Here is a 12,158-nt window from a genome sequence, read left to right as displayed (position 1 = left end):
TTACAAACAGCAAAAGACAAAACCTCAGAAGAAAAGAATATGACAGTTGCCTAAGTAGAAATCAACTCCCCCTCACTGTCTAGATAAAGTCACCCCCTCCCTTGCGCAAGAGAAGCAGCCATTCCAGGGACTGTGCTTTGCTAGGGGACAGACAAAGTGGCAGATTTGTCATTGGAACATCAGTTCTCAGGCATACCCACATGCCATATTAAGAACACTCCACTCTCTAGAACACCTAAGAGATGAGCATTCATCTCTAGTTGAGGAAGAATTGTTAGAAAAGGTATCAAATGAAAATTTAAAAATGGGCATAAGAAATTCTTCCCAAAAGACATACAAGAAGCACAGATATGCAGCTGAGAAGAGTTGACTAGCCTAAAAGCTCAAGAGGGAAAAGGTACCTGCTATGCAAGGGTGAGGCCACAAGTTCCATCCCCAAGACTTACAGAACAGTAGATGAAGACAATTTATCCATCAGTGTTGTCCTTTGACGTCTACACATTCACTGTGGCATGTGTGACCACCATAATACAAACAACCCAATAATAATAATAATAATAATAATAATAAATATAATTTAAAAAAGAGTCCATCAGAAACAGTAGGCATTAAAGGTTGTACCAAATGGAAAGAACTGAATGGTGTCTGTCTTTCTTTCTTTCTTTCTTTCTTTCTTTCTTTCTTTCTTTCTTTCTTTTTTGGTTTTTCGAGACAGGGTTTCTCTGTATAGCCCTGGCTGTCCTGGAACTCACTCTGTAGACCAGACTGGCCTAGAACTCAGAAATCTGCCTGCCTCTGCCTCCCAAGTGCTGGGATTAAAGGTATGCACCACCACCACCTGGCTTGGTGTTTTTTTAAACATTAGAAAGATCATAATTTCAGTTTGTGGGTAAGGTAGTCACAGAATTTTAAATGGCTTCAGAAGGAAAGGAACTGATAACGTCTATTCTAGATATTATAATACAATATAAACAGTATATAAAAGAAGAGAGACAAACTCTTTAAGAATCAAATTGAGTAGAGAAATATTATTGAGCTAGGGGTACAGCTCAGTTGGTATAGTGTTTACCTAGCACACAAAAGGCTCAGGGTCATCCCCAGAGTCACATGACCTAGCGATGGGGCACATGCTTAGAATCTCAGAGGTCAGGAAGCAGAGGCAGAGGGAGGGGTTGGATGTTCAAGGTCATCTTTGCCTACATAGCAAGTTTCAGACCACCCTGGGACACAGGAAACACTATGTCACAAGAGCAAACCGCCAGCAAATATTTTACAGAGATGAATTATTTGGAAATATAAAGACAAAAGAAAAAGAAAATTCTTAACATTTGAAGAATGAAGGAACAAAATAATTCTGAAGAACACAGAATAGTAAAATATCGTTATAGAACTTGGGAACAGAGCAATAGGAAGCAAGGTGATAATAAAGTCTTGTTTTCTAGGTGCTGAAAATAAAATAAAATGACTGAGAATTGTATATCCAGTTAAACAGGAATTTAGATGTCAATTTCTGTAAAAAAAAAAAATACTGTCTTATTTACTTTCCTATTGCTAGAAAGTCACCATGGCAAAAACAACTTAAGAAAGAACATTGGGGTAACAAGTTTATTGGGGTTCATGGTTCCAGAGGTTTAGAGTCTATGACCATCAACAGGACAACAAGGCGCTGAGGCATAGAGCTGTGGCAGGAGTTGAGAACTCATGTCTTGTCCTAGTTGGAAGCAGACTGAGACAAAAAACCAACAGGAAATGGTTTAGGCTTTTGAAATCACAAAGCCCACCCCCTAGTGACACACCTCCTCCAACAAGGCCATACTTCCTAATCAGTCGCAAACAGTACCACTCACTGGAGACCGAGCATTTAAATACATGAGCCTATGGGGTCCATTCTTATTCAAACCACCACATTATAATCCCTGGGCCCTCATAATCTTGTAGCCATACCGTAATGCAAAATTCACTTATCAAATGTTAAAATTCCCCAGTTTTCCATGATCTCAGTACAGGCTCAAAGTCCAAATTTTCTTGTGATATTCAAGGCAATCTTTTAACTCTAACCCCCTGAAAAATCAAAAAGAGAAATTACAGACTTGTAACCACAATAGAATGAAATCAATTCCTATTTGAAAGAATCAGTTACAAGAGTCGGTATATCTTTTTTTTTTTTCCTTAAAGAAAACAGAGTAATGTTATAGTCATTGCCTGAAAGAAAAATAATGTAAACTTTCTCTAAGCATGGGATTCAGGCAAGGCTCATAGGATGTGGCAGAAAATTGACATAATCATATTTTATAATCTGGAGCTACAGAAGTGTTATTAAAAACATAATTTACCATTCTGACTCTGTATAGAAGTGATGATCTTTCTACTGGAAGCTAGGAGGCCTACACCATCGAGGAGCAGTACTATTGGTTGCTTCCCCAGCATCCATTATTATGTCTTCTTGCAGAGAACTGGGTTTCATGTTGTGAACCAAGGCCGGATGTTGGGATTGGTTCAAATGCTTGGTCTTAATTCGACTCCAAAAATCACATGAGAATCTGCATGCCCAGATGGTGAAGGTTCCTGTCCCCAATTGGTTTTTGATTAATCAATTAAGAGCCAACAGCCAATGGCTGGGCAGAGTGAAAGAGGGGGAACTTTTAGGATTCCTGGGCAAGAAATGCAGGGGAGAAGAAGGGATTCCACATGAGAGGGTAGTAGAATGGACCATGCCATGGTGGGGAAGCCAAGAGATCAGAATTAAAGGCCTGCCAGCATGCAAGAGTCAGGGAAGTGGCCCCAGGGGTCTCTCTCTCTCTCTCTCTCTCTGCATGTATGTGTGTGCACATGTATACACACGTGTGTGTGTGTGTGTGTCTTTGATTCACGAATGCAGAGTTCTTGGGCTGGTGCAGAGTATTCTTGAGCTGTTGGGAGCTCAGTGTGGCTTAACTATTCACTGCTACAACTGGACATTTTAAACTCCCATTCTGGGAGACTGACCAGCATGATGGGGAAAGCAATTAGTTTTTCACAGCACAAATTGATAACACCAAGACGATGGCAGAGAGAACATTTCTGGACAAAGAGTATGGAGTCTAGAGGTGGACCAGTATTGGACTGGCAAATGTCTTCTGCCATAGCAGAAGTAGGGTCATTTGTCAAAGACATAAATTAGCAAGTGACAGAACTATACTTCATGTCTGTTCTCTTCTTAGTGTGTTGTGTGGTCTCATAAAGAATGTGTCAGTGACAAAATAGAGCAAATGTGCTGAAAAGTCTCCAAAATCTGTGAGAATAGGTCCTTAATGCCCTCAAAGTCATCTTCTGGTGTTGCTTCCCACTTCCCCTGCTCAAGTCACATCCGCCCTCGAGACCTCATTATGCGTGTTTGCCTTCTGAAGAATGTGGCACTATCTACTCTAATGTTGACTCACGTATCCCTCATTCTTATTAGACCACTGGATCTTGAAGGATATTCAGCAGTTTTCACTTATTTATGTAGCATAGAACAAGACGCACACGGAAAGCCCACCATGACAATGGCGAATGAACCAGTGCTAGTTAATAGATGAGTGATTGAGAGACGGGGCCTGTTTACTACTGTGTCCGTGTGCAAACAAAACTTAAAGGCAACATTCGTGATTCTACTGAGAAAAGAGTCTGCCCCTCTCTGTCTGAGCAAACAGAAGGGCTACCGAGGACAGCTGTAAAGAATTCAGATAGCACTGGCAGAGATTCTATCACACAGTTGTGGAAATATGACTGCATGACCAGAGAAGGCCTAAGCTGAATGGGCTGGAAGCCAAGAAGTCATAAAACAGGCAAATGATTTCTCAACAGTGCACACTGAATATGCAAAGTAATTTTTAGGAAGGTCACCATATGGCCTTCAGTTATTTGAAAACCCTCTCAGCCTAGATTTTCAGTATGTTCAAATATCGTGCCAAGCATTCAGTGGCTAAGTCAATCACACTTGGATGAAACACTTGAAGAAATGGCAGATTTCTTTCCCTCTATACATTTTCTTCCCAACTTAGAAGATAATGAATTTTGATTCAGACCTGGAGGACCATTTCCAGGGAAACCCAGTAGGATAACACTGGCTAGGATTAGAATCGTGACTCTCAACAGAAATGTATTCTTTTAGTGCCCCGGTCTAGAAGAGCCTAGGGAACAGGCCTTTGTTCAGAACACCTCAAATGGATACTCACTCGGTGGCCATACAAGCACAGCACTAGAATAAGACATAGACTGAGCAATAGAACTGTTCATTACCCAGTACTGTAAAAGCCAGAAAAATCTCATAATCCTAGGCTTCATATTACTCTAATGAAGAAAAAATTATAGCTGAATGAAAGATATTGGTGACAAAATTTGTTTTCCCTTCCATGGGCTTCATTCAAGCTGAAATTGACAAACACTATCCCTTTTACTAGAAATGTTTAACAGCCAGTGTTTAGAGAACTGCTTTGACACCAAAACAAAACCTGGAAATGAAGAGGCAATCTTCCACGTTTGGCTCAGGACATTCTTGTTCCATTTATTTGAATGGACCCTTTCACTTCTGGTGATTTTTAAAAACAGAATTGCACATATTGTCTATGGTACTTAACCAATTTGGGTCCTATTTTAGCTGGGGAAGCATCACAGGAGTCATTTGCTAATAGGAAATGGGTAATCATTAGGGAAAAGATGCTGCTCTCTCTATGGACCAGATTACAAGGGTAAGGATTCTTAGCGCTGTCTTTTTGAAGGAGGAAAGGTTGTCTCCTCCTAGTAGAGTTTCTCACATTTATCCTCCACTCAGACGTTGACTCTTAATCGTCTGTCAGTCCAACAGACGTTTGTTTGGTCTTGATGATGCACAAGCCATTAACATTACAAGAGTACAAAAAGACAGTTGTGCAGCAAAGGCAGCATATTGAGGGGGCCACATGCATTTCTGGGGCAGAGTGCCACGTTCAAATCTTTACATTGAAACAGATTTAATCTACTTTGACTTGTCTGTATTTAACACCTCAGAGGTTGCTGTTAAGTTTACATTCTAACATGCTGCAAAACATCCAGGACAGAGTTGAGCATATGGGAACACATCATACAGATTGGTTGGTTACATGCCTTGACTTCTGATGAAGATTCTTTCTTATTGGAATAGGAACTCTGGTCTGAACTACAGATGATGTGATTTCTCACTTAGAGATTTTGCTGGTTTTCATCCATGGAAAGACTAGCAATCTATTGCTCATGTCTTGAGCCTCAGAAATCTTAAGACCTTGGCCCCAGATCAACTTCTGCTACACAGACTACAAGTCCAGGACTCTCTGGTGTCCATTTTCAAGGTTCACACAATAAAGTCATGTTCCATACACCACCAGCAGCAGAGGCAGCTCCCCTTTGGAGACTATAAAGTGGACCTTCAGTAACGCCCTTTGGTAGTTTTCCTGTGAGTTTAGTTAGTCATTTCAGCTCTTCTCTCAGCACAATTCAACTGTGATAATCTGATCCACATCTACTGAAAGGTTATCTCCAAAGAATTGTCGAAGCTGTGATAAACAACACTGAATTGAAACCCTCTGAGTGTCACGCTTTAGAAAACAGACACATTATTAAATATGACGAAGAGTCACTCATCGTGCTCTCCATGAGCAGCTCAAGGGATTAAATCTTACAAGCAGCATTTTAAGAAGAGTATTGAATATCAGTTTTTGCATGTGAATATCAAATATCCAAGTACACAAATATAGATTAAAGGAGATAATAATATGCATGAAAATGTTAAACTTTTATCTGACGAGTTGAATTTTTGTCTGAACTAGAATGAATACATGACTACTCAAGTAAACTAAATACCCCCCTCTTCCAAATATCCAGGACCACCCGGATAACCCTGACCTTTATTTTTATATAGTGATAGATACTTTGTAGATGTTAGATCAAGGATCTTAGGCTGGAAAGATGGTTCATTGAGTAATCCATTTGCCACATAAGCATGATAGCTTGAGTTTAGATCCCTATCTATCGTATAAAAATCCCAGATTGTGCAAATCTGTAACCCTAGAACCCCGGAGCTCATTAGTAGCCAAAGTAGCAGAATTAATGAGCTTCAAGTTCAAAGAAAGATCCCAGTCTCATAAAATTTATGGAGAGAGATCAAACAGCTACACTAACCTCTGGTCTCCACACATACATGTACATACAAATGGGCACGTACATGCATACATGTGCACACACACACACACACACACAAAAAATACATATGCCAGATACAAATATACAAAGGAAAGGAAAGAAAGGATCTCAGGAGAAAAACAGTCTACTGGGTTATTCCCAGAGAGGCTTTAATTGTAATTTTTATGAGAATTTTTCTTATAATGAGGATTAAGAGGATTTAGCTACAAAAGAAAGCCAAAATATCCTAAGAACAGAAGGGGGACAGGAAAAGCCATGGCACATACAGCAGCTCACAAGCCACACAGGTGGCTTCCAGGACTTATCCCTATCAGAATCACTTTGGACTTCTAGGGACATATTCTGGTGTTATGTTAAGCGGAGAAGTTTGTGGCTGTCTGTTATCACAGTCATAGGAAATTGATACAGACGGAAACTCCATTCCAGTTGGACCACATCTGGTGAACAAATTTCATTTGGGTCATTTGCATGCCAAGCCTGAAAGCATATTGGAGTGACTCATTATTGTAAAAGAGCTTCCAGTCATGTCAGAAGACGAATTTTGAACATAGCTGATTTTACTTAAGAAGCAGTAAGGTTGCTCTCTCTCAGAGATTTTGAGTGCCATCATTTCAGACTTCTCCCATATGGCCCCAAAGGGCACAACTCGTTGTTTATACATTTATTGGTATGATTACAGCTTTGATGTCTTTCTCTACCACTTAGAACTAAATTTCATGATGACATAACATAAATAGATCATATGTAAGAAAGAATAACACAACAGGTGTGGTGGCTCATACTGGTAACTACAGCATTGAGGAAGCAGAGACAGTCAGATTGCTGTGAATTTGAAGCTAGCCTACATAGCCTACTGGTCGACCTTATGTCTAACCACCAAAAACAGAAAGAAGAGAAGAGAAAAGAAGAGAAAAGAAGAGAAACAAAAGAAAAGAAAAGAAAAAGAAAGAGAGATAGAATGAAAGAAATAAAGAAAAAAGGAAAAGAAAAGAAAAAACAAAAAGAAAAGGAAAAAAGAAAGAGAGCAAGAGATGGGGGAGACAAGGGAAGGATCAGGATGTAGACTGCCATGATTTAAATGTGTCCTGGGTTCATGTGTGGAAACTTATCAAATCTACATATGGTTCTGCTGCAGGTAGATGTCCATGGCTTGTGTTACCACGGAAGACAATGAGATGTTCACAGTCTGTGCTGCTGCCTGAAGCTATGTTGATGTTTATGGATAGTGCTGCCACCAAAGGCCATACTAATCTGAGTGGCCTTTGCTGCCACCTGAGGCCATTTTGATGGCTGTGATCTGGTCCTTGTCTGGATCTGTGGTCCTCCTGCACCTGAGGGCCATGTTCATGGTCTGGGATGTTATCAGAAACCTTGAGAGGCCCATGATCCATGTTTCCACTAACTATGAAGAACAAGGGGACTAGTTACACTGGGATATTGATGACTGCAGGTGTACCACTGAGACGAAGGGACATCGAAGGCTTTTTGTGACAGCCCCCTACCCCTGTCTCCAAAGTAATGGTCTAGAACAGGAATCCACTGAAGAGAACTCTTTGAAAGTGTGATGTAGATGTTGAAGTGTAGCTCTACGCAATCAATGGCTTCAGATGCAGGAGGGGGAAGACTCACTTCTATTTAAGGGCCAGGCCACTGAGAATCTGACCATGCTTCAGTGAGTATATAGGTAACATAAATTGGACTTGTGTATTTTAATTTTTTAATTTTTTTTAATTCTTAGTTTTAATTTTCCTCTTTTGGGGGGCAAGTAACAAGGGTGGGGGCTGACATGGAAGGACTGGGAACTGAGTGTGATTGGAGTACATGATGTGAAATTCCCAGATAATTAATAAAATGTTATGCTGGAAAAAATAGTATTTTGAGGTGGGGGGTCTTTGATTAGGAGCAGATGGCATCATGGGGGTGGGGCCTCTTTGATGACATTAATACTTTTATGAAGGAAAGGGACTTGGGTACTATGCCTTGCCATGTGGTACCCAAGTCCCTCACTCTACAATGACATAGGAAGGATCTTATCAAATAGTGATGCCATATTCTAGGTCTTCCCAGCCTCCATAACTGTAAAAATTAAAATCTTCATTAGTTACGTAGCCTTAAGTGTTTCTCATTAGAACAGTAAACAGATTAAATCAGCAAGTTGGAAAAAAATTAATTCTATACTCTGAGAATTAGATGATAAAGGAAGTTATAACAAAGACCTGGCTTCCGTATCATAGAAAAATGTTTCCCTCTTCCTAATAGGTCAAAGAAGGAATGGGTGTCCCAAGGTGAATGCTATGCTAAACAGGCCTTTGCTATGTCTGAGTATCCACATTTCTTCTATTACATTGCCTTGCCATGTTTAAAGATAGTGTTCTGGGGCTGGAGAGATGGCTCACTGGATAAGAGCCCTGACTGCTCTTCCAGAGGTCTTGAGTTCAATTCCCAGCAATCACATGGAGGCTCACAACCATCTTTAATGAGATCTGGTACCCTCTTCTGGTGTGTCTGAAGATAACTACAATGTACTCACATACATAAAACAAATAAATAAATCTTTTAAAATTTATATAAAAAAATAAAGATAGGGTCCTTGCCCCTGTGACTGACCTTGGCTTGGATCTACAGCTATATTCCATTTTGTGGAGAACATAGAGGCAGACGGCTCGCTCATCCAGGGATGGCACAAAAGCTGTACACAGATATGTTCAGCTCATTCCCTTGACAGACTACCAGCTAAAGGAGTGTATGAAATAGATTCTCATCAGATTGACAGGAATGTGCCCAGTTAAAATGTGGGTAGTTTACTGATAAAGGAAAAAGAGAGAGCCAGATAGTATGGTAATATCAACAGTTCTATTGCCAAATTAAAAAAAAGAAAAGTGAAAGAGATTTATATTCTTTCTGTTTATTTATGCTAAGTTATGTCTTATTTTTCTTGAATGTTTCCTTCCTTCTCTTGAAAACAGTGTCCAGGGGGGTGAAATGTAAGGCTAGTTCTTATTGTTTTTTAAATAATTTACAATAATTTAATATTCACAGACACCAAGTTTATTGTCATTAAGTACTCTTGTACCACATAAACGAATATAAATAACTCATTATTTTCATTAATTTTACATTGTTAATAGAGGCTTATTGACACAATATGAATAGGACTTCCATCCCATGGCATAGGCAAAGTCATTACTCAGAAGTATAAAGTGCTGTGAAAGCAGAGACTCGTCACTGTGTCAACCGTATGCTTCAGTAAGGCAGCAATTATGACTGAATAATTTCATGGTAATGAGTAGAGGCTTATGACAAATAAATCATGAGTGATAGGCTTTTTGGGCAAATTCTCTATTCTGAGCTTTGGAGAATTTTTAAAATATATATCGAGTAGTAAATCTGGAACATTTCTGTAGTTCTTTCCCCCACCCCACCCCCTTTTCATTCCTATCTCCAAGAGATCTTCCAAACCAAGCCTTTTTGATAACTTCTATTTATTTCTTGTCTTTGTCTATGTCATAATCAACTTTGACTTGAGCCATTGTAGAAATGTTTTACTTGGTCCCTCTCCACCCTCCCTGTCTCCTTAAACTCTACTGTTCATATAATAGACCACATGCTGCCTTTATTAATCTGTCATACCATGTTCTCTCATTGTCTTAGAAGAAACCTCAAGCCTTTCCACTGGCGGTAAAAACTTGTGGTAGTTATTAGTTACCACATAGCAAGTTACCCTAAAAACATACTTCCATCAAACAACAAGAGCCATTTTTTTACTTCCCACTGCTTGTACAAGACAAATGTTTTGGAGAGCCTTCACCGGTTAGGTGTTACTCAGGTCATCTGCTGAATTGCAACCAAGGTGTCAACCTGAAGTGCTTAATCATCTGAGGTTGCCTGACACTGCAGGGTCTTTTGGCTCCTGGTAAGAGACCTCAGTTCTGATCAAATGGACATGTCCTTTGGGTTGCTTAATCATACCCAGCTGACAGTTGACTTTCCCCAGAGCTGGTGATTCAACAGTGAACAAGACAAAAGTCTCCTTGATATTGCCTATGGAAAACCTTACTCCATTAGTTCTATAATATTCTATTAGGTACATAGGTCAGTGCACAGCATGTGATTGTCAGAGGTATTAGTGAGGTCACATTGAAGACTGCCTTTCTGATTGCATTTCTTACCATTGTATTATCTCACATCTGCTTTACTAAATGTACTCACTACAAATATCCACAGGATACTCTTCTCTGCTTCACATGGGCTTATGCTCATTCAAAAGCTGCAGAGACATTTTAAATCCAGCAACATGGCTGCTCTGGCAAGGGATCACATCCAAAGACCTAGGTCTTTCTGATCCAGCTGGCATGTAAACATGCCACACATTTTTAATCCCTCGGGCTGGAATACACACATGCCCCTTGTATACATCTTTAAGGTAAAATTAATTTGTAGAAGGACGGCAGCCATGTTTGAAGATGATGTGTAAATGGGGGGCAGACAAAGTAATGAGTCAGAGAAAGATTTGACACACTGAGTCAGAGACAGGAGATGCCCAACTCTCATGAGAAGATTACAGGAAAGAGGAGCTATTTCATAGCAGTGCAGGGAGAGAGAGTATATCAGCCAATTTTTGTGGCTTCATGCATAGAAATGGTTGGCCAACACAAAATAGACTTCATGTGGTGTTGTGTATATGTGTGTGTGTGTATGTGTGTGTATGTGTATATGTGTGTGTATGTGTGTGTGTATGCATGTATGTGTGTGTATGTGTGTGTATGTGTGTGTGTGTATGTGTGTGTTTGTGTGTGTGGGGGTGTGCTTGCATGCACATGCTTATATGTGTACACACATACATACTTTGACTTTTTGTTTAGTTCTGTTTTGCTGCCATAATTTTTTGTTTGCCTTGCTTTCATTTTTTGTTGTTGTTTTTTCTTGTTTTGTTCTTTATTTTGGGAGAGATAAAGAACAAAGAGTTGGGTGGGTAGGGAGATGGGGAGGATCTAGAAGGAGTTTGGGGAGGGGAAGGAATTTGATCAAACATACTATACAGACAATAATAAAAAATGCTGCTAGTTAATTTATCTTTGAAGCTTATACAGATTGAATCATAGAATAGTTTTATTCTACATAAGATGGGTCATGTGACATTTACCTTTTTGACGAACATCAGTTTCATCTTCTCTGAAACTAAAACAAAGCCAGTTTATAGTGGGTCATGCCTATAATCCAAGCATTTAGAAGGCTAAGGCAGGAGCCTGGTGAGTTTGAAGGCAGCTGGGTCACGTGGTGAGTAACAGGTCATTTGGGGTTATGATGTGAGATTCTGCCTAACAAAGAAAAAAAAATGACTTAATAAAAACAAAAATCAAGGCAAGAAAAAAATGAAAATGTAAAGAAAGAGGGAGAAAAAGACAAGGGGAAGAGAATCTCAGTTAGTAATAAATCTCTGAGATATGCTAATCTATCTAAAGCAGATTTTAGTCACTTCCATGAATTCAAGACCTCACAGAAGAGGCATCGAGTCCATAGAGTAGAACCCTGCTAGGATCCCCGACACTCAGTTCAAACAAAACAAAAAACAAACAAACAAACAAACAAAAAGAATGTATCACAGTGATCCTACTTCCTCTTCTGTGGATCCATGCCCAGTAGCTCTCCCTCCACTTATGTCTCTGGATCATAAAGGAAAGTGATGTCACAAAGGACGGGTAATGGTGAAGAAACCGCGATGAGATGCCTCTCTACTCAGAGCACTTTCTAGGTGGAACAAGTCATCATTGCTCTTATTGAATGACACACACCCATGTGTGACAGTCAGAACCCTTGTGCCATCCACTCTCCCAGTCCATTATGTTGAGATTTAGTCACAAGACGGAGGTGTGTGGTGGCGGAGCCTGTGAGAAGGGCTCACATTGAGGGCTCTGACTCTCAGGTTTGGATTATTGTGCTCATAAAAGAGACCTCCAAGAATGTCCCTTGCCCTTCTGACAGGA

At 39.9% G+C, this 12,158-nt stretch overlaps 1 long non-coding RNA gene across 1 annotated transcript; it reads right to left on the bottom strand.

The window, feature by feature from the left end:
- Positions 1–1,599: 1,599 nt before the first annotated feature.
- Positions 1,600–11,840, bottom strand: LOC110304096. The gene is made up of 4 exons (XR_002379012.1): positions 11,789–11,840; positions 11,318–11,492; positions 1,945–2,061; positions 1,600–1,726 (listed from the first exon to the last, which is right to left on the bottom strand). It is a non-coding gene; the product is annotated as an uncharacterized LOC110304096 (long non-coding RNA).
- Between the last annotated feature and the right edge of the window lie 318 nt (positions 11,841–12,158).

Source organism: Mus caroli, chromosome 10 (genome assembly GCF_900094665.2).
Source record: "Mus caroli chromosome 10, CAROLI_EIJ_v1.1, whole genome shotgun sequence".
NCBI lineage: Eukaryota > Metazoa > Chordata > Mammalia > Rodentia > Muridae > Mus > Mus caroli.
This window is presented reverse-complemented; position numbering and strand designations above follow the sequence as displayed.